The sequence below is a fragment of the Phoca vitulina genome, unplaced genomic scaffold (genome assembly GCF_004348235.1).
Source record: "Phoca vitulina isolate PV1807 unplaced genomic scaffold, GSC_HSeal_1.0 scaffold38, whole genome shotgun sequence".
Lineage (NCBI taxonomy): Eukaryota > Metazoa > Chordata > Mammalia > Carnivora > Phocidae > Phoca > Phoca vitulina.
In genome coordinates, this window is record NW_022589741.1 from 9,553,461 (window position 1) to 9,580,713 (window position 27,253).

General features: G+C 46.2%; 1 long non-coding RNA gene across 1 annotated transcript in view; it reads left to right on the forward strand.

Annotated features, from left to right (window-relative positions):
- The first annotated feature begins 306 nt into the window (after nucleotides 1-306).
- LOC116647042 overlaps nucleotides 307-27,253 on the forward strand; it is a 43,176-nt gene continuing 16,229 nt past the window's right edge. Inside the window, exons 1-4 of the long non-coding RNA XR_004302264.1 lie at nucleotides 307-423; nucleotides 1,428-1,843; nucleotides 12,066-12,134; nucleotides 19,542-19,622. This is a non-coding gene — a long non-coding RNA (uncharacterized LOC116647042). The remainder of the gene's footprint in view (nucleotides 424-1,427; nucleotides 1,844-12,065; nucleotides 12,135-19,541; nucleotides 19,623-27,253) is intronic.

Sequence of the window (27,253 nt, forward strand, 5' to 3'; positions counted from 1 at the left end):
AGCTAATCCCTCCCGGCAGGCCTAGGAGAACGCTGTTTGCTGGGGCTGCGAGCACTTCTGCACCTTCAGGCTGCAGGAGACAGGGACTAAGGCGGAGCCCGCACAGAGCCAGCCCGCCCCCTCCCGCAGCCAGAAAGCTCGCGGGAGACGCCTAACCGGAAGGGGGGATTTCTTAGCCACTTACTGCTCGCCGAGCCAATCACAGGAGCCCATTCAGACGGAGAGCCAATCCCCTCGCTGGACAGGACAGGGACCAATCATCTCGCTTCCCCCATCGAGGCCATTTCACTCCGAACCTCCCCCTGCTGGGAGCTCGTTCAGCAGAGCTGCCGGGGCGCAGAGGCGATGGAGGGGAGGAGGAGCTGAGGACCCCCGAGCCAGGCCAACCTAAGCAGCAGTCTCTGGCAGAAGGGGTGGGCACAGGTACAGATGGTAAACTCCCAATTCGTCAATTCCGCCAATGTTTACCTGCTGGGTACTACCTCTGTGCCAGGCACTGGGAATAAGAGGGACACAAGGTTACCCTGGAAGAGCTGAGTCTAGTCGGGGAGACAGAGAAGTAAACAAATACAGCCCGCGCGTGAGAGTGTGATGAAGGCCAAGCCAGGGCTCAAGATGCCCTGAGAGCAGACAACCTCATGGGAGTAGGGCAGCCAGAAACCTTCGAAGAGGCGGATAGTGGCACCCAGGAGCATACCAAAAGGACCTGCGCTGTAGCCTGAGACCCTCACCACACCATGCCCATCTGAGTTGGTTTGCTAGGGCTGCCAACAAAGTCCCACAGCCTGGGGGGCTTATACAACAGAAATGTATTTTCTCACACTTCTGGAGGCTGGAAGTCTGAGCTCAGGGTGTGAACAGGGTTGATTTCTTCTGAGTCCTCTCTCTTTAGTTTTTGGGTGGCTGTCTTTTTCCTGTGTCTTTACATGGTCTTCCCTCTATACATATCTTTATCCAAATTTCCTCTTCTTACAAGTGCACCAATCATACTGATTAGGGCTCACCCTAATGGTCTCGTGTGACCTCTTTAAAGACGTTTATCTCCAAACACAGTTGCTTTCTGAAGTACTGGGGATTAGGACTCCCACATATGAATTTTGGGAGAGCACTTCAGCTTACTACACCATCATATTAAAAAAAAAAAAAAAGATTTTATTTATTTATTTAAGCAAAAGAGAGAGTGGGTGGGAGGGAGAGAGAATCTGAAGCCGACTCCGGGCTGAGCACAGAGCCTGACGTGGGGCTTGATCTCATGACCCTGAGATCATGACCTGAGCTGAAACCAAGAGTCAGATGCTGAACCCACTGAGCCACTAAGGCACCACACCATCATTTTTTACAACTATTGTGAAGCTGCTATTTAGCCACTTTTCCTCCAAAGCACACAGTGACCGTGGGCTTTTTGTCCTCTAAATCTTCTGTATTAGGTGCCAGGCTCACTCAAACTTGGACCTGCTCCTGTCTTATGAGAGGGATGGAAGAGCCCTACATCTAATTCTTGAAGTAAATGCCCTCATCATTCATCTTTTCCTCAAAGAGTTGCACGTCAATTAGAGTCTTGGAAGAATCGCTCTCCACTGCTCATCAGCCCTGCACACTGGCCTCTTGCCCAAGGTAGTTGATAAGTCACTTTATCTGCAATAAGGGCTGGTGTTTCCTTTGGAGCTGGCGGGGAGAGAGCCAGTGAAGTGGCCATCCATCAAACAAGGCCCACACAGGCCAGCCTGAACTCCTGTGGATGGTGCCGGATGTCCTGATCTATTACCATGGGACACAAGGGGACATTCTGTGATCGTTGAGATCCTAAGGCAACACACCAGGACTCTGCACAGCCTGCATGAAGGTAGGGGAGGCATCTGGTCTTCATTCCACAGCTCAGTGTGATGAAGATTTATTGGACTCTACTAAGAGCTAGGAAATGAAATGAATGGGCCACTGGCTGGATCCTCGAGGAGCTTACAGCCTCCTGGGGAAGACCGTACACCTAATCCTGCATACAGTTCTGCTGAGTTGCTCGCGGGGGTTCAGAGAGGCTTCCAGCAGGCGATGATGCCTGACCAGAATTTGGAGGATCAGTGGTGCTAGGCAGCTCTGTTAATGGGGCCAGAGAGGAGAGCAGGGTGGTCCAGGCAGCGAGGTCCAATGGGTGAGGGGGCGGAGGGGTTAGACATCAGATGTGTGGGAAGAACCGCGTGCAGGCCGGTGTTACTGGAGCCTAATATGTGAGGGAGAACGTGGCAGAAGTGGGATCTGAGAGGTTGCCAGGGGCCAGATTGTAGAGGGACATGTAAACCATGCTGAGTGGCTTGGATGTTCCCCATGAGCTTTCAAACTGTGTTTGTTGGGGGCACTGGGGCTCTTTTGTGGTGCCTTGGGATAAGGAACAAGACTGAGCAAGTGAGACACTCATCAGCATCTTGGCTCTTTCCTCTTTTATTTATTGGGGTCACATTTAAAAAAGAAATTTTCTAAAGCTTAAAAAATCAGCAACTACTATTGCTTTAGCTGTTGAAGAGCACTTCTCAGCATGGGATGGTATGGTGATGGTGTGGGGTCTGAAACTGGGGGGCAAAGGCCTAGAGGCAGGGGCACCAGTTAGGAGACTAATGCGATAGTCCAAGAAACCAAAAGGAGTTGAGAGATTGGAGAAGGTGTTAGGAGGTGAAGCTGATGACACTTTCTGATTTATTTAACATGGAGAGTGCAGGACAGGGAAAGGTCTTCTGTGGGTACTGAGTTTATTGCTCAGATGAGTGGGTGCATGCTGGTGCCTTTAACTGGGCAAAGGAATAGAGGGGAGGGAGCTCATTTGGGCAGACAGATGAGGAGTCATGTGCGGGCCATGTGGACCGCAGCGTGCCATTGGAACACCCGGGTGGAGCTGTCCATGCGGCCATTTTCATTGAGTCATACTCAAGTCTCGATACATCCCAGCCTGAATAGAGTGCCTTGCCCATTGCAGACAGGCGCCAGTAAATGCATTTTTCTAATTTTAAACTTTATGCATGAAGTCTTCAAGGTTCTTTACAAGCTTTTCTAGAGCTACTTTTCAGTCTTACCTCCTTGTACTTTCCAAAGGTATATAAAATTAGAATAGGCCTGTGTTCCCTGTCCACAGAGGCTCTGCTCAGCCAGATCAGCATTTTAATTGTTTCCAAACAGACATCTCTCTGAAGCCTCTGGAACAGATAGAGAGATAATGGAGAGAGAGAGTGGATATCTCCCACATGTGGTTCATAGAAAATATAATGGAAGGTATGATATGTGACACACTGTGCCTCCATTTCTGCGAATGCCCTTCTCCCACTCCTTCTCTCTATGTGGTATGACTCCCTCCACCAAACCCAGCTCCAGTTCCACTTTCTCCACAGATCCTCTGACTCTACTCCCATAAGGAGGGCAAATGCCAGGTTAGTCTGCAGAAAGTGTCTGTGAGTTCTGTAGGGGAAAATTCATTCTTAGGGGCACCCCCTTCAGTTTCCGTTTGCCTGGAGACTCACCATCCAGACATCCCAGTCCCGCAGCACTGGGCCCCGTTGCCCTTGTCTCTAGTGACAGGGAGCCCCTCATCATGTCGATAAGTGTTCTCAGGGAGCCAGGACACCTTGTTCTTGGTCAAAGACATCTAGCTACCTGAAGGTTCTGGACCCAGTCAGCTTGTCTGCCGTGTCAGGGTCTGTTTATAACCTATCTGGTATTCCTTTGCCACATCTCAGTACTGCTGGATTTCCATGGCACACATGTGCTGAGCTTGCCTTCCCTCTGCCTTACTCTTAGTCTGCCCCTGCTCCCAGATGGATTCTAGCTCCCCAGCCCCGGGCAAATGCTTAGCAACAAAACCCAGGAGACCAGGCCTCTTTCCAACACTCCAGGAGGTACCTCCTTCTACAGAGTCCTACCTCTTCTGGGAGTAGTAATGTGCTTTGCTTTATTCATTGAGAAACAGCACAAAAGGTTACTCACTTCTACAACCCTGGCCAGTGGCTTTTCCCCACTAGTACTCTCCCTTGTTAGTTACTCTACTTCTCAGGGTGCCCAGGGAACCCCAAGGTGACTCCGCACGGGTAGCTGCCTCTTCAGGGGCAGTCAAGGTGTTCAGCTCATTGTTTCCATGCACTGTCTCACATCAGATCAATAGGGATTCTTTCTACCCCTCCCAAGTATAGAAAGATTTATATGGCCCACATGGTATACTTGTAAAATACACATGAGGACTGATAAATTATACACTATTTATTATGCTACAAAAATGATACCCTTTCCTTAATTAAAGTAGCCATATGCTGCAGTGCAAATCATTCTCGTTCATTAAGATCCCAAAATATGTTTTTAAAAAAAAACAGCCAGCAGCAGTTAGGAAGAATACAACCAGATTACACGGTTTTGAGGACATAACTGCATTAAAAATAGTCTCACTCTTCAGGGTGATGCTTTACCAAACATGGCCGTCCCTCCATCCATTCATTTATTTAACAAATAGGTGCTGAGCACCTGTGCTGCCAGACAGCTTCCCGGTGCCTGAGACAGAACCTAGTCTCTGTTGTCAAGGGGCGCACGCACCGGTCTGGGAGACAGAGTGGTAACCAAGCAGGGAGTGCAATGCCGTGGCCGTGCTGAGCTACGTCAGAGACTCATCTAACCGAGCCTTGCTGGACCACGAAGGTTTCCCAGAGGAGGTGCTATCTGGGTTACATCCTAAAGGATAATTAGGTCTGGAAAGTGTTCCAAGCGATTCCCTTTTCCATTACCTCATTTATTTTCTTCTCAGTGATTAACCAGATCACAAATCTGGGCTTATCTTTTTCATTTGTCGACATGAATACTTTCTGTCCCTCCCCCTTCCCCTGCCACTTGAAGGTAAGTTCCAAGAGGGTACACAACTTGCCTGTCTTGTCCAGTGTTCTTCCCTAGCACCTTTACCATATAAGAGGGGCTCAAAAATATTTACAGAATGAATGAATGAACACTGTCTAAGGAATAGCATGTGCAAAGGCCCAGAGCTGAGGGAGCATAGAATATGCTCTGAGAACGTTAGAAGCCATCATACCACGTCGCCCAGCGCCTCACACTAGGCCTTACCCCCTCTCCCCACTCCCCCTACGCACTCCTCCACATGCTTGCCCCTTTCCCACAGGAACTGGCATTTTCCCACTGGCTAGAGTAAATAAGCACATTTGCATCCTGGAACAACAGCAGCTATGTTTCTCCATGACCTTGGGGTTAATGGCCATTGGCTCCCGGGTACCATCTGCAGTGAACTGCGGAAAGAACAAACCCAGCCATGACCACCTGGCAGCTTCCCTGGCCCCAGAGCTACCCTGGAGGCCCCGCACATGCCCTCACTGTTGGGACGCTGTGTCCAAGGTGCGAACCATACTGAGGCCAGAGTCAGAAAAATCTGGGTTCAAATCCGACCTATCTCATCTTGGGCAATGTGCATAATCTCCCTGAGCACTTTCTCGATCTTTAAAATGGACATAAAAATACCCACTTCATGAAATGTTTAGGGATTAAATGTGGAAAATTAGGGGGAAATCCCTCAATTCTCTAATTCTCTAAGGCTCAGTGCCTCCTCAGTTAAATGCAGATAATGGTAAGAGTATCCGTCTCACAGGGTGGTCGTGAGGCTTACGTGAAATGCTGAAGATAAACCCGTTCATGCTCAAATGTTTGTGGCAAGGGGAGAGAGACTGTGAGGCCCAGAAGCGTCCTCCGTATTATCGAATAATAGCAATGGCACTTACTGAGTGTTTACTGTATGCCTGGCACTTCAAATTTAATCCCTAAAGTTTCTGTTGGGCTGGATTATTCCCAGTTTCCTGTCATGGTGGAGGAGAGGAAAAAGAGAATTTTTTGCCTGTTTATCTTAAACCTAATATATATATATATCTTGAAACATATATGAAATCCATGAAATGGATTGTGGCAGATTGTATTTCCCAAAATAGCCATGACAATATTATCCATCCTGCTGGTCCTCCTAGAACCTTGCCCCACATTTTCCCCATCAGGAAGTGGAGTCTCCCTACTCCCCTTGAACTTGCACAGGCCATTGGTTTCAAAAGGTTGGATAGTTCCAGAGCCCATGAATTTTGTGGGACCCCTATATGTGGGACTCTTTGTAAGCCTTTGTGACAAAGCAGAGGGCCTCTATTGAGAAGGAGTTAAAAATAAAGCTGGAATGGCAGGTTGGAGCCAGATTAGGAGGCAGATTAGGAGGGCCTTGAATGCCATCCTTTGGTCTGGTCATTTACTTATCACTTAGTGACACACACATCCATGTACCACCTGGACTACTAGTTACATAGTGATTTTCCTTAAATCAAATTTAAACTTTTCATTTTAAAAAAACCTTAGCCTTGTTCTAGGAAGTAATAATATAATAATCACAGTTTTAGGTCTTATTCATATTTATCTAACATACATAAAATAAGCATATAACTACTTTAAAAAATTTTTGTTCATGAATCCATAATAGATGCTCTTGTACCACCTGGGTATCTGTATCCCATTTCAGAATCCGAGTAATTGGCAACAAAGAGCCACCATACATTCTGCACAAAGTGAAGATCAAAGGGGCCTTTTAGGAAAACTGACCTGTTCTTGGTACATATTGGCAAACACATTCCAAAGACTTGTCAATGACAGGTTTTCTGGGAGGCGCAGGTAGATCAGCGCGGTCTGCGTCCCTGGGGTCTCCGTGGTCTGGGAGCACGGGGTCGTGCGCTGCTGTGAGAGGCACAGGAAGAATGTGGAGCACCTTCCTGGAGGCACGCACAAAAAAACAGCAAATGCGCATGCACTAGTAAGTGCATACGTATAAGCAACATATGAGCCAGGCCTTATTTGTTCAGCAAATTTACTATAATGCCTCTGTAGGAAAAAGCCAGAGAATGAGAACTGGTAGACTTATTTGATTTAGGCTTATATAAGGTTAGGTCAATTTCTGACAAGCTAAGCTTACTAAATTTGGGCCTCAAATTTGATTCATTCATAATCAAGAAGTCACAGAGAGAGGAAATATATGAATTCATAGAGTCACCTAGAGTCACACTTGCAGACACACACACTCCCAGTCCCAGACACACTAGTCAGGTTAGGCTGAACAATCCTCGGACTCAGACACCTCGGCCCTGCCTGAGGGATCTGTGAGGCTTTTGTTCCTCCTAACTCTGGTCCCACTTCCCCAGAGCCTGAAGGCCAGGGCCCCTCTGACTTCCAGCTGGGAGCAGGCCCTCTGTCCTAGATCGGAGGGGCACTTGGCAAGGAACAAAAAGAAATTGCAGCCCAGCTCCAGGGCAGTACTTTCCTAGCTTCACAGCCCGTTCTTCTTGCTCCCTGGGTCCCCAAACAAGAGGCCACTCAGAAATCAGAGCTCCAGAACAAGGCAGCATTGTCCCCTGGGCCTGGGCTTCCCTGGGGCTCGGGTGAGAGAAAGAGATGGGCAGACTCCGTGGCCACAGGGTCCGGAGAGAAGCTGGCACCTGAGGAAGAACCATTTCCCAAGCAGCTGGCCAAGCTGGAGTCTTCCAGCTGATGTGGAGACGTGCCCTGCCGCCCTCCGTCCCCTGAGAATGCTCTCTGGAGCCCTCACTTCACAGAACCCTCTCTCCGTGTGGCACTGACCCTCACCTACATTTCACTGCACAGCACCTCTAGCAAGTCGGTTGCTAATCCTGGAGAAGCACCGAAGGGCCACCGGGTAGGAGCCAGGCCCCCTGCCTGAGATGTCAGCTCCACCTCCCCAGAGCTCACCATCCAGAAGGGAAGATCCCAGCCTGCCCCCCCCCCCCCCCCCCCCCCCGGACCAACAGTTGGCATGAAATGCAGCCAAGTACTCCTCACCCTCAGACCCAGCTCCGGGAAATGGTAGCCATGCAGAGTGAGGAATCTCCATGAGGTTCAGTAATTATGAGGAGGCCTCACCCTGCTCCCCCACCTGCATTTCCACTGAACATCAGTGAAGATCCAGGGCTCTTCCCTTAACCTTGAGCCTGGTCACAAACATCCTCTGTGCAACATGCTCAGCATCCTCATTTTAGTGGACCTTTTTTTGGTTGCTTAGCATCTCTTGTTTTTTCTGGAACCAATCCCCACCTACTACATTACCAGTTAGGGTGCTTCGGGCTGCAAGTTGCAAAACAAACAGAAACAGAAACCCAATATGAACTGGTCCAAAGACCAATGACAGCTGTTGGCCCGAAGACCCGAGGAAGGGAAGGCTTCAGGGTCAGATTGGTCCAGAGACTCCAGCTCTGTTTCTCTACCACATCCTCAGACATGTCCTCATCTGTGGTTGGCTGACTCCCCTCGTGGTTGCAAAATGGCTTTGGCAGCTTCATACCTCACAGACATATAACCAATACCCAGAAGAGAGAGAGCTTCTTTAGGTGGCACTCTGCTAAGAGCAAGGATACTTCTCTTACAGCAGTCTCCAGCAAACTGACTTCAGGAACTGTAGGGAGTTAACATCTCAATCACTAGTTAGACTTGGAGACACCTGGTCTGCAATGAGCTAGTCCTAGAACTTCATCTCAGTGGCCAGAGTGGTTGGTCTGTGGATGGGTATATAAATGAAGCCAGGTTGATCATAATCCTTCCTTAGAGATTTTCTAACAGAAGATTGGGTTAAGAGCCACCTCTTTGTCTGGTTATTACTGTATGGATCTTAATTTGGGCCTGTTAGCTGTCAGCCACATCATCATGGAGGGAGGGAATGATGCCATGATTAGAGAGACTAGTCAAGAGTAGAAAGACAGAGTCCTGAGGAAGTGTCCACTCTAGATATTAACCCCTGCCGAAGACTTTTCCTTACATCTAACATACCCTTTGGATGTTCATTCTAGCAACCGGATGACACCCAGGATCAGCACATTATCTGTGTGCAGATATTGCTCTCCAAGCAATGAAAAGAAGGTTTCTCAGTCAACTGCTCTGCCCGTACTCCTGGGGCATCTCACCTACTCGTCTCTAAGGACAGCCAACCTGGTCATAGCCTTGCAAAGTACAGACTCGGGGTGGGAGAGGGCATTTACTACCCAGAAGCCCTTTGGGGTCCGGCACATGTGAATCCGTAAAATACCAGCAAGCATGAAAGAGAGAGCATCACAACAACCAGGAGGCTCGGGCAGCAGCCACACGCCCAGCACACATCTCATCCCACCTTCTAGAACGGGCAGGATTTATTCCACAGTTTGGATTGCAAACATGAGAGAGCATAGGGTACCATCAGCTGAGGGTCACAAGGGAGGCAGTGTTTGCAGTGAACCCATGTTTTCTCCTGCTTTGTTTTTATTCGTTTAGTCAACAAGAATTTTAAGATATAATAATATCCTAAATAATATTTTACCTTCACTTTCATATATCTCTGTGCCATCTTTTCTCCCTTTCTCTTATTTATTTTCCACTTTCTCCCTGACTCTGTGGTTAATCTATGGCTCTTTTATTGTGGTGTTTTTGCCTCTTTCAATTCCTTCTTCTCTCCTTGATAAATTTCCCCACATACTTTATGTTGTGGTTTCCCAATTTTACTTTATAAAATAGCTATGACCGAGAGCCCGAAAATTTACTCCTGGATGTGGAAGAAAACAAAACAGGAAAGACAAAGAAAGGTGGTTTCATTCTTAGAAGCAAGCTTCCTGTGAGCTGGAAAATTCTGTAAGCAGACCTGTGGACAGAAGGTTAAAGTGATAAGATTTCTGAAGTAATAAGATCAGCCTCTGAAGTCCCGGGCTCACCAACCGGGAGAAGAATCGGGTCTTCCAGAGAAGGGATTGCCAGGAACCAGCCATTGGCATATGAGAATGCAGAAGATAGCAAGGTGTTGGGGGCAGATCTTAACTGCACTGAACTGTGAACCAAAGCAGAACTACGCTAATTTGCTAGAGCTTGACTCAAACTGAGCTGGTACATGTGTGTCTTTTTTTTAAAGAACAAAGTCAAAGATTGGGTTTTTCATTTGTGTTTTTGCCTCTTGTAAGGAAAAATCTTCATAAACCAGTTTGAACTAGGAAGGAATCTATATCTTCTAAAACTCTACTAAACTGCTCTTTCTAAATTCAATAAGTGATGTCCTAATTGTCAAGTCCAACACCTTCTTTCCAGCCTTGATCCTGTTTGGCTTCTCTGAAGCCTGCCTGCCTCCCTTCCTTTCCTCCTCCCTCCTCCCTGCCTTTCCTCCTCTCTCCTCCCTGACTTTCCTTCTCCCCCCCTCCCTCTGTCCCTTCCCGCTTCTTCTTCTCTCTCTCTCTCTCTCTCTTTTTTTTTTTTTTTTACCTTTAAAAGCATTTCTTTCTGCATCCCCACCTTCCTGAAACTTTCTCTGCCCTTGGCTTCTGGAAGAATGATCTCTTCTGTCTCTTGAGATTTTCTGTCTCTGTTTTTCATCTAGATCTCCTTGCTTTCTTCTCTTTGATAGCTTTGTCCCTTAGATACTGCTGTCGTTGGGCTTCTTCCCTTCCCGTGTTTTCCTTCCCACACAAGCTCTGCCTTGGGTTCTTATCCACCTCCTTGGCTTTGATTACCAGCTATGGAGGTGATTCCTCAAACAGTACCTCCAACCCAGCCTTTCTCCCAAATTCAAGACCCACATTTCTGACCAACCGAAAGATATACTCACTGGTATTTTCAAGCTTAAGTTGTTCAAAACACAACTCATCGTCTTCTTCCTGTGAATCCTCTCCTGCTCCAATCTTCTCCAACCCAGTGGAAGGCTTGTCCTCCAGCCAGCCATGTGGGTCTGAGAACTGGGAGTCCTCCTGGAGCCCTCCCACTCACCTTCCCCCTCATGCACTACACCTGCACAGGCAACAAGCCCTATCATGTCTGAACTCTAAATGTGTCTCACATTGACACTCTCTTCTCCCATCCAAGCCTTTGCTCTCCTCTGTTAATTACAGCAATAGCCTCCTAACTGCTTTCCCTTCTTCAAGTCTTATCTCCACCTAGACTGTCCTTTGCATGGGACAGCGCTATCCTGCTAAAACAGGGATCTGATTATGTCACTGTTAAGGTCCTTCAGTAGTTACCCTCCTCTGAAGGAAGAATAAAGCTCAGGCTCTTTAGCATTGAGCCCCCCAATACTACCTCCTGCCTTAGCACTCTCCTCTGTGCACCTGTCCTTCCTCAGTTTCCTGACTGCACCTTCTCTCGCCCATCCAGGCCCCTCTCCACAGTCCTCCGTCTTCGTGATATGATATTTCTCCATCCCCCAGCCGTCACTGTCAGGTCCCATTCACATACTCGCTGGAGTCTTTCCCTGCCTACCACTTGGGAAATTTAAGATTTGTTGGGTGAATGGATAAATGCTTGAAAAATTTTTATTTCTCCTTTAAGATTTGGCTCTACCCATCACCTCAGAAAAACTTCCTGTCTCACCCTGGTAGAATCAGTGTCCGCCTTTCTTCCATAATAACATCTATGTTCCTTCATGTAGATTGTTCCAAACTCATTTTAATGTACTTTATTGGCAACTCTTTCCCCACCATAGACTGTGAGTTCCTTGAGGGTAGGCATAATGACTTGGTTTTCTCTGCAACCCCAAAGGCAGAGAAAGAATAGGTCCTAAATGAATGTTTGTTGAAATAAGGTGAGATGAACCAAACCAGCACCTCAAAACACTCTACAATGGAACATTCCCCAGACTATTTCCATTCAGTTCAAATGCATGGTTTTGGAGTCAAAGTATGTGTGAAATGGCAGGAAGGAGAGCATCTCACTTCATGGGGGAGGGCAGAGTTGGCTGTTCCCTTGGAGAGAGCTAAGCACAAAAGGGCTCCCACTTTGTCATTCTTAATAATGTGTCAGCAGCAATCAGGACTTCAGAGCAGCAGTTAGAGCGGGTCCTCTTGTGTTCTGTGTGCAAACGGGGGAAAATACACAAACACAACAGCAGAAACCAGGGCAGTTCCTCTGTTTCCTATTTAACAGTGCCAGCAAGCAGCCCATTGATGCTAATTGCATGGGAGGGTGGGTACAGAGCCTTCCTGGTACCCAGGGAAAGGTGAAATAGTGACATAAGAAAAGCCTGAACTACAAGCTTATATCAATATTTGTACTCTTTCCAGGACAGGTAACAGGCACATGAAGAGGCAGCAAAAGAGTTCTGTGCCAACCAAAAAAGATCTCAACCCAGGGTAAGCCTTTTACAGGAAAATCCTGTGCTTTGCTGATGCTCAAAAACTATGTGACTTGAAAATGCTTATTCAATTAATATGAAGGGGCCTGAGTTCCCACTGGGCAATCTGGGGATGGGAGACCCAATTCCTACTCAGGAAAGCTATGTAAAGAAGGAGGAGAGGAGTGCCTGGGTGGCTCAGACGGTTAATCGTCTGCCTTCGGCTCAGGTCGTGATCCCAGGGTCCTGGGATTGAGCTCCACATGGGGCTCCCTGCTGAGCGGGGAGCCTGCTTCTCCCTCTCCCTCTGCCTGCTGCTTCCCCTGCTTGTGCATTCTCTCTCTCTGTCAAAAATGGATAAAATCTTTAAAAAAAAAAAAAAAGGAAGAAGGAGGAGGAGGAGAGGAAGAGAATAAGTGCTAGCTGTCTTGTTTGTTTGCTCTTGAACCTCCCTGGATTGAAGTTACCAAGAAGGTATACACCAGCTCTGCTCAGAACATTTCGGCTGCTGCCAAACCCATCGGCCTTTACTTGCCATCTCTCAGCAAGGAATACTCATGTCAAATAGATGGGCTGGGCCTGGGAAGCAGTGACTTACCAGGAGGGAATGGGGACATCAGGGAGATGGTAGGAAGAGATTGAAATAAGACCCTTTTGGGAACCTGGTGGCCTCAAAAAAATGGCAGCTATGAAGGGATTAAATTCTGAATGTGGCACACCAGACATCTTGTGTGTTTTCTAGAAGCATTTTGGAGAATGCACTGGAGATATTTCATACAGCAGTGAGAATCTGTTGGAGTCAGAGCAGAACACTGAAAGCCCTAGCAGCTGTTCCTTTGCTCCTCTCATTTATGATGCACACTTCCTTTGGACCACTATCCATGGAATGGGCAATATTAGTTATCCACAGGGACAATTATTAGCTTGTTTTCCTCTATAAAGCTTGGCCATAAAGTTCCTACTTTTTTCCTTAGAGTCTACCCATACAGTGAGCAGCTGGGCCATGTGAGGACTGAGAGCTCACAGAGATTGCTTATTGTTGAGAGCGTGGGGCATAGCATAGGGATGGCCAGGGGATAGTCACATGGTGCTCGGCAAAGGCCTCTGCTGCAATGGGGTATGTCAAGATTTCCGCCAGTAGTTCAGCTCTGCTCATGAAATAAACCCCCATCAATCCACGTTTCAACAGACCAGAGACATCAAATAATCATTTTAACAGAGTTTATTAAAAAGATATAAACCAACAAGGGGCACCTGGGTGGCTCAATCAGTTAAGCGTCTGACTCTTGATTTTGGCTCAGGTCATGATCTCAGGGTTGTAAGATTGAGCCCCACGTCAGGCTCTGGGCTCAGTATGGAGTCTGCTTGAGATTCTCTCTATCTCCCTTCTTCCCCTCCCTCCACTTGTGCGTGTGCTGTCTCTCTCTCAAATAAATAAAGAAAATATTTTTTTTTTAAAGATATAAACCAGCAAAGCCAATATCGGGGATCATTCAGAAAAGCACATTTCAGAATATAATCAGGAAGTCATCTTTACCTCCTTGTAGAACGTCGGGATATCTAAATATTTATAATCAGAGACACAGTAAGTGCCATATAATGGCTTTTGTGTTTGTATTGTATTTTAATCGTTTGAAAACTTGTCTATGTAGTCAAATGTTACCTGCAAGCTAGTCTGAATAAACAGACAATCTCAAATAGAAAAATACCATTTGAGAAGCGCCTGGGTGTCTCAGTCGGTTGAGTATCTGACTTGATTTCGGCTCAGGTCTTGATCTCAGGGTTGTGAGATCGAGCCCAGCATCAGGCTCCATGTTCAGTGGGAAGTCTGCTTGAGATTCTCTCTCTCCCTCTCCCTCTGCACCCCCCCACCCCACTCTCTCTCTCAAATAAATAAATCTTTTTCAAAAATCCTTTAAAAAAAATACCATTTGATCTCTCCTACTCACTCCCCATTGCCATCCCCCTCCTGCTCATCCCCTTGCATCTTACTAGGAACTGATCCTTCCCCCATATACAGGTTACCATTGGTAATGTCCAGTTGGTGCAATAGTATCCAGCTCCTGGAGGGAGTTGATCAGACCACAGTAGGCACCGAGGGCCAAACTGGTCCCATTAGAGCCCTTTCTGGGTTTCTTTTCTTTTTTTTTTTTTTAAACAGCTTTATTGAGGTATAATTGATAAATAAAAAGTGTGCATATTTAATGTATACAATTTGATGAGTGTGGACATATGCATACATCTGTGAAACAATCACTACAATCAAGGTAATAAATATATCCATCAGCTCCAAAAGCTTCCTCATGCCCTTTTAGTTTTTTGTTTTTGTTTTGTGGTAGGAGTTTTAACATGAGATCTAGACTCTTAACAAATGTTTTAAGTGTACCATACATTATTGTTAACTACAGGCACTACGTTATAAAGCAGACCTCTAGAACTCATTCATATTATATAACTGAAACTTCATACCCACGAACAACTCCCCATTCCCCACTCCACAGCCCCTGGCAACCACCATTCTAATCTCTGCTTCTGCGAGTTTGACTATTTTAGATACCTCATATAAGTGGAATCATGCAGTGTTCATCCTTACAAATATGAATGGCTTATTTCACTTAGTATAATGTCCTCCACATCCATCCATGTTGTTGCATATGACAGGACTTCCTTCTTTTTAAAGACTGGTAACATTCCATGCATGTACAGACCACATTTTTTTTTCTCCATTTATCCATCAGTGGACATTTTGGTTGTTTTTGTGTCTTGGCTATTGTGAATAATCTGATAAGGGGTTAATATCCAAAATATATAAAGAACTCCTACCATTCAAAACAAAACACCAGGGGCGCCTGGGTGGCTCAGCCGTTAAGCGTCTGCCTTCGGCTCAGGTCATGGTCCCAGGGTCCTGGGATCGAGCCCTGCGTCGGGCTCCCTGCTCGGCGGGAAGCCTGCTTCTCCCTCTCCCACTCCCCCTGCTTGTGTTCCCTCTCTCGCTGTGTCTCTCTCTGTCAAATAAATAAATAAAATCTTTAAAAAAAAAAACAAAACACCAAATAACCTCACTTAAAAATAGATGTTGAATAGACATTTCTCAGTGAAGACATACAAATGACCAACAGATACATGAAAAGGTGCTCAACATCACTAATCATCAGGGAAATGCAAATCAGAACCACAATTAGGTATCACTCACATCGACGAGGGTGATTATTATAAAAAAAAAGATAACAAATATTGGCGAGGATGTAGAGAAATTGGAACTTTTGTACACTGTTAGTGGGAATGTAAAATGGTGCAGCTGCTTTGGAAAACAGTATGGTGGTTCTTTAAAAAATTAAAAATAGAACTACCATATGATCTAGTAATCCCACTTCTAAGTTTATGTCCAAGAGAATTGAAATCAATATCTCAAAGAGATATCTGCCTCCCATGTTCATTGCAACATTATTTACAATAGCCTTTCTTGGCTTTCTGTAACAGAAACTGAGGGAGAGAAGGCAATCTTTCTCCTAGTGCAAAGAAAAAATATGAACAGTCTAAAAATACAAAAGATCCTATCAGAAGATACAGAGAAGAAAGATTCTTGTCTTCACCAAAGAAAAACTGGTTTTCATTTCTTGAAATGAGAATGGAACTATGAAGTATTCCAATGGCTTGCGGCATATTTGTGCCAAATGTATGAGATCTTGGAGCCCAAGCTTTTATTAACAGTGACCCCAAGCTCATCTAAGCACCCAGCACTGTATTAAATGTTTATTAAAGGAACATCAGCACACGTGGCACTCTCACTTGATGTGGCAATCTGCCAACCTCTCTGTTCCAATGAATCTGTCTCTTGACCGAGGCGGATCTATCTATATCAGTGATCAATATGATGATTATGGTCAGTAAAGCTGACCAACATTGTTTAATAGGCCTTTGCCCTCATGACTCTTAGTTTGGCTGACTTCCACTCTTTGTAAGTGGGAAGACAAGACTCCCTACAGAGGAGGCTAAGGAAAGTCTTAGGGGCCTGACATCTGGGTTCTTCCCGGAGGAATGGGCATGCCCATTCATGACGAGGCCTGGAGGATACCAGAGACATGAGTTGGGACGACGTATGCTAGGGACACACTGGGTTTTCCAGCACTTTCAAGGTTGCTATTTGTGGTAGATTGATTGCAAAAATGACTCCAATTATGCCCTTTCCTGAGTTTATGCCTTTGCAACATGACTTTGTAGTTCCTCCCATGAAGAAGTGGAGTCCATTTCTCTGTGCTTGAATCTTGTTTTGGCCCACAGAATGTGCAGCAGTGATCCTAAGTCAGCTCTCAGACTAGGCATCAAGGAGCCTCTACACTTTCACTTGTTCTCTTGATCTTGGAACTTTGACATTACATGTAAACAAATCCAAGTTAGCCTGCTAGAAGATGTGAGATCATGTGAAGGAAGGCCCATTTGTCCCAGCCAAGGCCATCCCAGATCAACTGATAGCCAACTCCAGGCACATGAGAGAGACCAGCCAAAGTCACCAGAGCTGTCATCCTGCCCCACAGATCACTTCCAGCACATTAGTGAGCCCAGCTGAGAACAGAAGAACCACCCAACTGATCAATACCCTCGTGAGCCACAATAAATACTTAGTGGTTTAAACAACTGAGTTTTGGGGTGGTTTGTTATGCAGCAATAGCTAACTGAGATACTTTTTAAAAATGCCAGAGTCAGATAAAGGACTCTATGAAGGCACCTGCTACACCTTCCTTAAATCACAGTATAGCACACCATCAAAGGGGAGGTGCCTCGGCTTCTGTCCCACACTGATCCAGTTAGATGCCACAGCTGCTGTCATAGGAAATGTAAAGCCGTATCTCTGTTGCCTTGTGATCGTCACGTTGGCCTGATCTACACATTTCTGTTGGGGACAAGAGATGTCAGTTCTGCAGTGTTTCACACATCTGCTCACCTTTTTAAATGAACCTAGCCAGTTCTCACTAACACACTAGGATTATCTGTGTGGCTGTAACCGGCACCCATCCAGAGTACTTCCTCCACGATGCCCTTTTGGAGCTGCCTCATTTTATATGCCCTCAGTTCTTTCCTCTGCCACAGTATTTATTCCACTGTGGTGCATTTTCTGCTCAGAGTTTCCCACCAGACTGGAGGCTTTAGGAGGACAGAGAGCAGGTCTGCCTGGCCTATCATTAAATCTTTAGTCTGGGGCGCCTGGGTGGCTCAGTTGGTTGAGCACCATCTGCCTTCGGCTTGGGTCATGATCCCATCGAGTCCCACATCAGGCTCCCTGCTCTGCCTCCACCTCTCTCTGTCTCTGTCTCTCATGAATAAATAAATGAAATCCTGAAAAAAAAAAAAACCTTCAGTCTGTAGCACAGTGCTCGGCACATAGCAGGTGCTCAGCAGGTATCTGTGGAGGGAGCGGATGGACAGATGTCAGCAGGCCACTTCTGATCTGGCCCTCCGTTGGGCCTTTCATCCTGTTCTCTCTTTCATAGTTCCTGCTATCACTTCAAACCTTGAGTCCCGTTTCCCATCTAGATCATTAGATGTAGGGATCTAAGTGATACTCTTAGCTTGGAAGACAAAGAAATAATACATTATATTACAGAAAATTTTTTTAAAGATTTATTCATTTATTTTAGAGAGAGAGCAAGAGAGAGTGCGTGGGCATGTGAGTAGAGGGAGGGGCAGAGGGAGAGACTCTTCAGGCAGATTCCCTGCTGAGTGCAGAGCCTGACACGGGGCTCAGTCCCAGGACCCTGAGATCATGACCTGAACCAAAACCAAGAGTCAGAGGCTCAACTGACTGAGCCACCCAGGCGCCCCTATTACAGAATAATTTCTGTCAAAATTGGCTAACATAAGTTAGTAAAAGTTTTGTTCATTAAAAGTATAAGCTCCACTCACCTGATAAATGAGAGGACATTGAACATCTCTGTACAGTGACTAGCACATGACTCGGGTTCTCAATTCATACTTGTAAGCAGCAAGCTGGAGTCAAACAACTTAGCACCAACCTACTAGTACTCCGTGCTCAGTGCTGTCCTGAGTGCTGTGGGGCAGACACGAGACACAATGCAAACAGGCAAAGTCAATGTTAATCCAGGAACCAAGGGTGAGATCTCTGCCACATTCACTATCCGTTCACAGTGACAGAACAAGCTTTCATGGGAACCAATTTCTGTCCCAAACATAGTCTGTTGACTTTCAAAAGCCTTCTCAACTGCATTACAGAATATTTAGATGCCTCCCCACATTCTCTGATGGTAGAAGCCCTCATTGCCATGAAATAGAAATGAAATTTCTAGCTGCTTCAGGTATCTTAAAGGGTAAAATTCAAATTCTCTGAGTTAACAAGAAATGGACTTTGTTTTTTGCAAAACCACAAAGCCTGTCCCTACACAGTCATCCATTTCATTTGCTTATCTACGGTTCAGTTTTCATGAGTTTTATTTACTTTTTTGCAAGGTCCTAAATCTTTCTGAGATATACCTTAATGGAAAGTAGTGAACCACTTAAAAGGTTTGTAAGATGCTCAAGTAATGGGAATTAGAAGTCATTATCTTTGGTGAAAGCAGCAAATGGTTGTCTGAATTGAGTTGATTTTGGTGATACATATTATAATGGAACAAATTACTAATGAAGTGCTAAATTACTGGAAACATCCCTGTTACTTATTAAACACTTTGGTTAATTAGGCCAGGAAAAATAAAGAGTCAAAGGGCATTTTAATACCTCTTTTGAGGCCAGGTCAGAAGTGAACAGATGTGAGAACCCAAAGCCCAGCCCAAGGGCATCCTCTCAGACGCAGGCTTCCAACTACCTGTGAGAAACGCTCCTAGGAGGAGCCGCCGACCTTGCAAGTTCTAAACAGACCTTGAATTATGAGCAGATACCCTTGTCTGTCAAAAGATGGGTGGCACTGGCCAGTCATCCAAAGTTTGTTTTTAATGAACACTGAACAATATAGCTGGAAATCGGGCGCCTGGGTGGCTCAGTTGGTTCAGCCACTGCCTTCAGCTCAGGTCATGATCCTGGAGTCCTGGGATCGAGTGCCGCCTTGGGCTCCCTGCTCAGCGGGGAGCCTGCTTCGCCCTCTGACCCTCCCCCCTCTCATGCTCTCTCTCTCTATCCCATTCTCTCTCTCAAATAAATAAATAAAATCTTTAAAAAATATATATATATATATATAGTTGGAAATAAAGGAAAATGAAACTGGGGAGGGAAAATATGGAAATACGATAGTAGGGGCATGTTTAATATTGTCTATTTTGAAAATTCTTGCTTTTTAGAGTATGACATAGCTGAGAGCCTCTCAACTTCCCTCCCTGTTTTCTCTGTTTTGTAACCTGATTCTGGAAACCGGCTTCCCATCGTGTTACCTGTGCCCAAGTCCCTCTCTTGGTAATCAACCTCTGCTTCTGTTTCTAAGACCAGGACCCTGACTTCATCTGGCTGCTAGGATCCTCAGGGATGGACTTTCTAGCTCTCAAATCCCACCAGCCTATGATGGGTAAGTTTGTGGGCCGCGGGATGCTCAGATATCTGGTTAAACGTTATTTCTGGGTGTGTCTGTGAGGGTGTTTCCGGAAGAGATTAGCATTTGAATTGATGAACTGAGTGAAGCAGATGGCCCTCCCCAATGTGGGTGGGCATCATCCAATCCATTGAGGCCTGAATAGAACAAAAAGGCAGAGGAAGGTTGAATTCACTCTCTGCCTGACTGTTTATTTAATCTGGACAGCCATCTTCTGCCCTTGGCGCTCCTGGTTCCCAGGCCTTTAGACCCGGACTGGGACCTGTACGGCTAAGTGCTCCGGCTCTCAGGCTCTGGAACTACAGCACCTGCTTTCCTGGAACTCCAGCTTGCAGACGGCAGATTGTGGGACTTCTCAGCTTCCACAATTGAGTGAGCCATACCTTATAAGAAATCTCTTTCTAGATGCAGAGGTAGAGATAAAGGCACAGATAGAGACGTACTCTTGGCCCTGTTTCTCTGGAGAACCCTGGCTGATACAGAGCCCTTGTGCCTTCTGATAAGTTTACCTGATGCCACCTCCCTGAATCCCTCTCCTCTTGGATTCCTGAATGTTGTCTGTTTCTGGGTTCTCTGCCGTGGTTCTGTGCTGCCTGGGTAAGACTCTTCCATCTCCCCCAATCCATGCCCCTGATGTGGACAACCAGAGAGTCCCTCCAGGTTCCAGGTTCTGTCTGCTGAATCATATCCACTTTAATATCAGTGGATGGGTTTATCTACTGCCCTCTACCCACCCACAGTCCCTCTGTGAGAGTTGGATTTCAGGGCTCCGCCCCTGGGTGGTAAGCGGGACACAAATGCAGAGTAAGGATCGGAAACTGCCAGTAACTAGCTGTGTGACTGGGGAACCCTGCTTTACCCTCTGAACCTCCCTCCTCTCAGCCATTCTCTAATTCTATTTACAGAGGGGCTACTAAGTGTCAGAAATTTAAAAGATAAGAAGGCAAGGTGCTTGCCCTCAAAGAGCTTGTCTTAGCTAGGGAGACATTCTTGTAAATAAATGATTACAAAATTGTGAGAGAAGTGCTAAGAAAGACGAGTCAAAATGTTATGAAAATACTGAGAACAAAGCAATTAACCGTGGCAGAGGGAGTCTAGCGAGGAGTGTACGGAGGATGTGTTCGAGCAAACCTCAAGGATGAGCTGCCACTTACCAAGAAGTCAAGAGCCTTCAAGGCAGAGAAAATAATGTATGCAAAGGTGTAAGGACAAGAACTGCAGGGAAAACGCTAGAAACTAAGCATGACTTGGAATGACTGTAAGAGGGGACAAGTGGCCGGCAATGAGGTCAGCAAACAGGAAGGAGCTAAATAATCACGGGCCTTTTATGTCAGCCTAAGGAGGTTGCATTTTTTTCCTACAGACACTGAAGAACCATCAAGAGCTTTTAAACAGGAGAGTTGTCAGAGCAGTTCAGCGTGTGTAGGATAACTCCAACCTGTCTATGGAGAATGGGTTGGAGAGGAAGGCGGCGGAAGTAGGGAGGTCAGGGAGAAGGGCGTCGCAAGAGGGCAGGTAAGACGTAGAACGTAGCAGCAGTGCAGGACGCAGAAGATTCATACAGTGAGGAATTGGAAGAGCTTGATGATTGGTTTTAGATGTGAGAGTGTACAGGAGAAGCAGACATCAGGTCACCCCAAAGATTCTGATTTGGATACACTGATGGAGATGGAAGGACTCTGAGGGGAGGCTGAGTGGGGGAAGATGACCGCTGATCTCTGCTCTGGACCAGTTGTGTTTGAGGTGCCTAAGAGGCAGCCAGGTGAAGGCGCCTTGGCAGAAAGACACACTGCTTTGGAGCTGAGAGGTCTGAGTTAGAGACACACCCATGAGAGCCATCCATAGCAGTGATGAACACACGAGGTCAGCCAAAGAGAGTGCACAGAGTGAGAAGAGAGGAGGGCCAAGGACAGAGCCCAGGCAAAGCTGCAATTAAAAACCTGGTGAAAGAACCAGCAAGACACCGAGCGGGAGATGTCAGGAAACTCACAGAACTGAAAGGAGGGGGTCACCAAAGCCAGGAGAGGAGAGTCTCCCAGAGGAGCTGTGAGCAGCATCTGAGGGGCAAAAATGCAAGTACGAACTGGGAAAGCGTTCATTGGTTTGGGCAACTGGAGGGTTATGAATGACTTCGCAATGAGCAGTTTCCAGGAACGACACGTAAAAGATGGATTACAGAAAGATGAAGGACAGGGAGAGGGGCTATAGGCTACTTCTCCATATATATTTGGCAATGACGGGAAGGTGCAAACTAAGGAGTGGCTGGCGAACACCACGAAATAACGGGAGACTTGTGAAGTGGAAGAGATTGTAAGCATGTGTACAGTAAGGGGATTGGACAAGGTGGTCCCTGAGATTCCTCTCAATATTCTTGCCCTTTGATTCTTTTTTTTTTTTTTGAGACAGAATGAGAGAGAGAGAGAGAGCACATGAGAGGGGGGAGGGCCAGAGGGAGAAGCAGGCTCCCTGCCGAGCAGGGAGCCTGATGCGGGACTCGATCCAGGGACTCCAGGATCATGACCTGAGCCGAAGGCAGTCGCTTAACCAACTGAGCCACCCAGGCGCCCCTCTTGCCCTTTGATTCTAAGGACTATGTCTAAGAACACAGGGAAGCCGTCTCGGGCTACTGGGGGCTTTCCAGCACAACGGGAGGAGTTATGGACATGGTTATTAGGGCTTTCTGCCTGCCTGTCCCTCCTTCCCTGATTCAGGGTGCTCTGACGAGCTCTGAGCAGGAGTGGCACCTGGGGAGAGCTCACTAGGCTCCAAAGACGTCTTGACCACCCCAGATATGCAACTGGCATTTCCATCCCATCAGCGCTTCTCCTCCAGCTTTTACAAACTGAGGCTTCCCTGATGTGAGAGTCACCCAAACTATTGCTTGGTATTCCTTCCAAGGTCCTGGGAGCCTGAGAAATCATGCCCGGAGCCAAATGAAAAGCAGGAAGGCAGAGAGTGTGTGTGAGGGAGGGAAAGCAGCAGAAGGCTCCAGCAGACCTCATTTCCCTCTCTCAGTCTCAGGAGTTTGCATCAGATCTCATAGTAGTTAGCTCGGTTGCTTTTTTCTCCCTGTTTGGTTTAATATTCTTGAGGGAAAACCAAGTTGAACGTGAACAACAGAAGACTTAAGCACTCTATCTATTTTAATCCTTGAGCAACATATTTCTGAAATAATTTTCAGAAGGCGTTTAGACTTTCAGGAGGAAGAATCTTATCTTCAGTGAATTACTATTTATTGAGGCTTTAATAAATGTTTGTGGGGGTTTTTTGTGGGTTTTTTTTTTGCTGGCAGGCTGCTTTTTGTAGCCCATTAAAGTGAAGATTATCTTTGGAAGAAGAAAAGCACAGTCTGGTTTTCAACCTGAGTAGAAACGCAAGTAGAAACTTCCATGTGATCAGTTTTAATTTCACCTGCTGAGGTAGGTTTTGCTATTTAGTGATATATTTTGGAAATGGATGTGACACCAAAGGTCATCAGGAAATAGAGCTCAGAGCGAAAGGAATAAAAATCACAAATTAGATTCACTTGCTGCGTTAGGTAGCAGGATGTTTCCAATCTCCATCCGATTTATGCCAAAGAGAATCAAGCGGTGATTCTAGAACCTGCCTTCTGAGAAGGAGAGCTGGGCAGGCTCAGGCTGTTGTGTGTTTGCTTGTTTTCTCTGTCCAGTCATGTGAAGGAAGTTGGCTGGGAGTTTTTCCCTTTGTTATGGCCTACGACACAATCGCTACATTATACTGGAGCCTTTTGAAAAGCCGGTGTACAGCTCAATTGCTTGATTTCCATTGTGCTTGAATGGAACACCATGTAGCCTTAGGGAGCACAGGATCCTCTCCAGTGGCATGGGGTTGCTGTCTTCAGAATTTTTAGAGAATATGCCAAAATCTGCACAGGCCGCACCGAATTCCCAGGGGCCTTTGTACTGTTCTGATGCACAGAATTAACCTTGGCTCTTGAAAACTTCTGAACCCATGCGATGGGGATTAGAACATGGGAAATGATGATTTGGGTATTTGTCTTCCTATGTGTTCCTGAGTCTATAAAAAGGAAGCTCCCAAAATGGAGCTTCTATCAGTCTGAGTCTTGGTGTTCCGGACAGAACACAGGCTTCTAAGTAAAAAAGATCTAGATTTAAATCTTGTCCATGATACTGACCAGCTATGTTACAGAGTCTCTCCAGCCCAGTTTACTCATCTTTAAAATGGGGGAGAATAAGGCCCAGCTCACAAGGTGGCAAAAAAAAATGACATAAAACAATTTGAATGAATTTTCCTTAGTGAGTATCTGTGGAACACCTACCATGCATCAGGCCCAGTTCTGGACACATAGCATAGAGCAGTGAGCAAAGCTGACACAGAGGCAAGGCATGCAAAGCATTGTGCCTGACCACCAGCATGACCAGCAGATAGGCCAGGGGCCTCGTGCTAGGTTAATGCTTTGCTTCTAGAAATCCATTATATTCTCCCCAGATCATTAGACTCAAACTTACTGAAAGCAGTACAACTACAAAATGTACCAAGATCGCAGCACTTCATAGGAGTCTCTAACCCGTTGCCCATATCTGGGGCTGACAGTAGCCGGGACCTGTCGCCATTAGCCAAAGGACCGGTTGCATTATTAGGTGTACAGTGCAGGAAGTGCCACCCCAAGGGCAGGATGAGTCCAAGTGTTTAGAACTCCATCATTAAAGGGAACTATGCATTGTTAATAATAATAATGGAGTAATTTACAGCAGAGGCCACCATCCGAGAGGGAAAGAGATAACCTCAACGCCTGCTCATGTGCCTATAGAAATCAGACTGTCACTCATCCTTCTCAATATTACTGAGTTGCAACACATGGGATTGTCCTCATGTAACACACACACAACACACTTATTTATGTCCCAGGCACGGTGCTAGATCCCAGGGATATAACAATTACGTAAACACAGTTCCTCACCCTTGACAAGTTAAGGATCTAGAACAGAGGTTGGAAAACTTTTTCTTGAAAGGTCCAGGTAGGAAATATTTTAGGCTTTGTGGGCCATGTAATCTCTGTTGTAACTACTCAAGCAAAACACAGCCGTATGTGGATGAGTATGCATGGTTTCTTCCAATAACACTTTCTTTACAAAGAGAGGTGGCAGGCCAGATCTGGCCCACAGTTTGCTGACCCCTGACCTAGAAGGAATGACAGATATGTAGCTAGATAGTGTCAACGAAACGTGGGAAATGCCATGATAGCAGGGGGTGGGCACCTAACTTAGGTTGTGGCTTTCAGATAAGACTTTTTATTTAAGAGCTTGTATTTGCAACCAAGGGTGGACATTGCTCATTTCTTTGTCCTTTTTGAAAGAGCAGACCCTCCAAGGACAACTACCTCCCAACTCAGGAGGCTACTGCAAATGTCCAGCAGGGGAGATGGTGAAGACCCGAACTTGAGCAATGATTTTAGCAGCAGAGTGGAGGGGAAGACTTGAGATATTGGCTAAAATGGACAAGACATGGTGATAGAATATGGAGAAGGTAGGAAATGAAGGGTACCTAGGATGGTTACCATGTTTCTGACTAGGGTGTTTGGGCAAGTATTCCCCAAGATAGGGTATTTAGGAGGGGCATAATTTTGCAGTAAGAAGATAGTTTTCTTTGCTTGTGAGAAACTGAAATGGAAGTGTCCAACAGGTGGTTAGACAGCCCTGAGTCCTGAGTCTCTCCTCTGAACTATTTATAGAGATCCCTAACTGGTCTCCCTGTCCCCTGTCCTGTCCCTCTCAAATCCATCCTCACTCCACTGCCACAACGTTCCACCTAAAACGCCAGTCTGACTGTGTTACTCCCCAGCTCAATGCCCTTCAGTGGTTTTTCATCTGCTGTAGGATAAAGTTTCAATACCTTAGCTTGGCATGAGATGTTCTCCAAACCTGGCCAACCTCTTCAGCCTTCTCTGTGACCAACAACTGTGTCCTGTGAGTTCCTGCATGAGAAGTCAGGACCTTGCACAGGCCAGGGATTTGAAAACCCAAGGCCAATAAGGACTCAGACTTTGTCCCTGGGGGATGGGGACCTTCAGTATGGGCAGAGGAATTAGGGATGGGTATCCTCTGTGGTGGCAGGAATAGGATCTCAATTTCAGCCCCGGAGTCGTCGCAAGACTGCGAACCTAGGCTGACAGTTCTTCCAACTGGTTTTCACAGCCAGGACCCCTCACCAACATGCCCTGAAACCTCAGCTTTTCCAGAACTCACAGTAGAAAGGAGAGCACTATCAGGAGGGAGACCTCCTTCCACATTCTGTTCTCCCATTAGCCATGCGTGGTGAACTCCCAGTACCAGAGAAATAAAAACTAGCTCCTCCTCCCACAAACTCCAGGGACCCCATTAAATCCAAACTGCCTAGTATTCACATCACTACTCCTGAAAAAGGAACAGGATCGATTTTTCTCGGCTGGGGAGCAGAAGCTGGTAGTTTAAAGCTAAAGTGGAGACTCTTCAGACGTCTCTTCAGAAGAGGATTCACTCTCCGTGAGGCTCCTGGCATTTATAGCTGATGCTTGGGTTGTCAAAACAGTGGTGAGGGGAGCAGCAGCTCCTCAAAGATTATAGGTCAAAGAAAGAAAAAGGAAAGTTTTTGGAGAAGCTTTTACAGAAAGGATGATCACTGACAACAGGCTTGTTTCTAGTTGAGCAGACACAGAGTTGGAGAGAAAAAGCTTCCAGCTGCCTGTGGAATATTTCAGCCTTTATTTTGCATGCAGAGAGGATTTGCCTTCTTACCTGCTGGGTTGGGTTACCAGCAGTATGTGAGAAAGGGTGATTTCAGACCATCTTTCATGGTTCAGTAAACTGCAAATCTTTCCCTTCTGGGCTAATGATTCCAAAGAACCTTTGCTTCTCCCATTTGCTCAACATTAAATGACTTTTAGTAATGGGAGCGGTGCTCTCCACCCCAGTGAAAGCAGCCGGCTTTGCCCCAGCACCCATATTGGGTTTTCTCCAAGGTGTGCCTTTCCAGAGTATCTTTGATCTAGCCTTGAAAGGTACCACATGCTCACAAGTCCAGCCCCAGGAGAAATCTGAATCAAAATATCTGCTTCACCTTTCTCCCAAGCCCAGTTTTGTCCCCCTGTGACAGCTGTGACCCACTGCCCCCAAACACTGATGTCCCAAGCTGTATGTGACACTTTGGGAGCCTGATTTCTCTGCACACATGAGCAAAGATTTTAGAGTTCATGTCCCAGAATTTATTTTCTTAAGGGGGCTAATAAACACTTTTTAAACTCTCTAAATTGCCAGAACAAATACATACCAAAGAGTTTGATGATAGCCTCAGTGCACCGTGGCTAGCTAGCAATCTTAAAGTTAACAAGAGGAAACGTGGAATTGGACACTGGGGCATTGGCCTTCACACCTCATCCAAATCCTGTTCTGCTCCCTGACAACATCCCTTCATTGCTCTTTCCTCAGCTGCCTTTTCCTGGGCTCTTGTGCAGGTATAGAAAATTTCGGGCAGCAGGAGAAGGACTTTTGCTGCAGGTCTCACTAGCGCCATTGCCTGGATTATTAATTATTGTTGATAGCGAAACATGGGCTTCAGCAATTGGTGAGAAGTAATTATTTACCATCTGT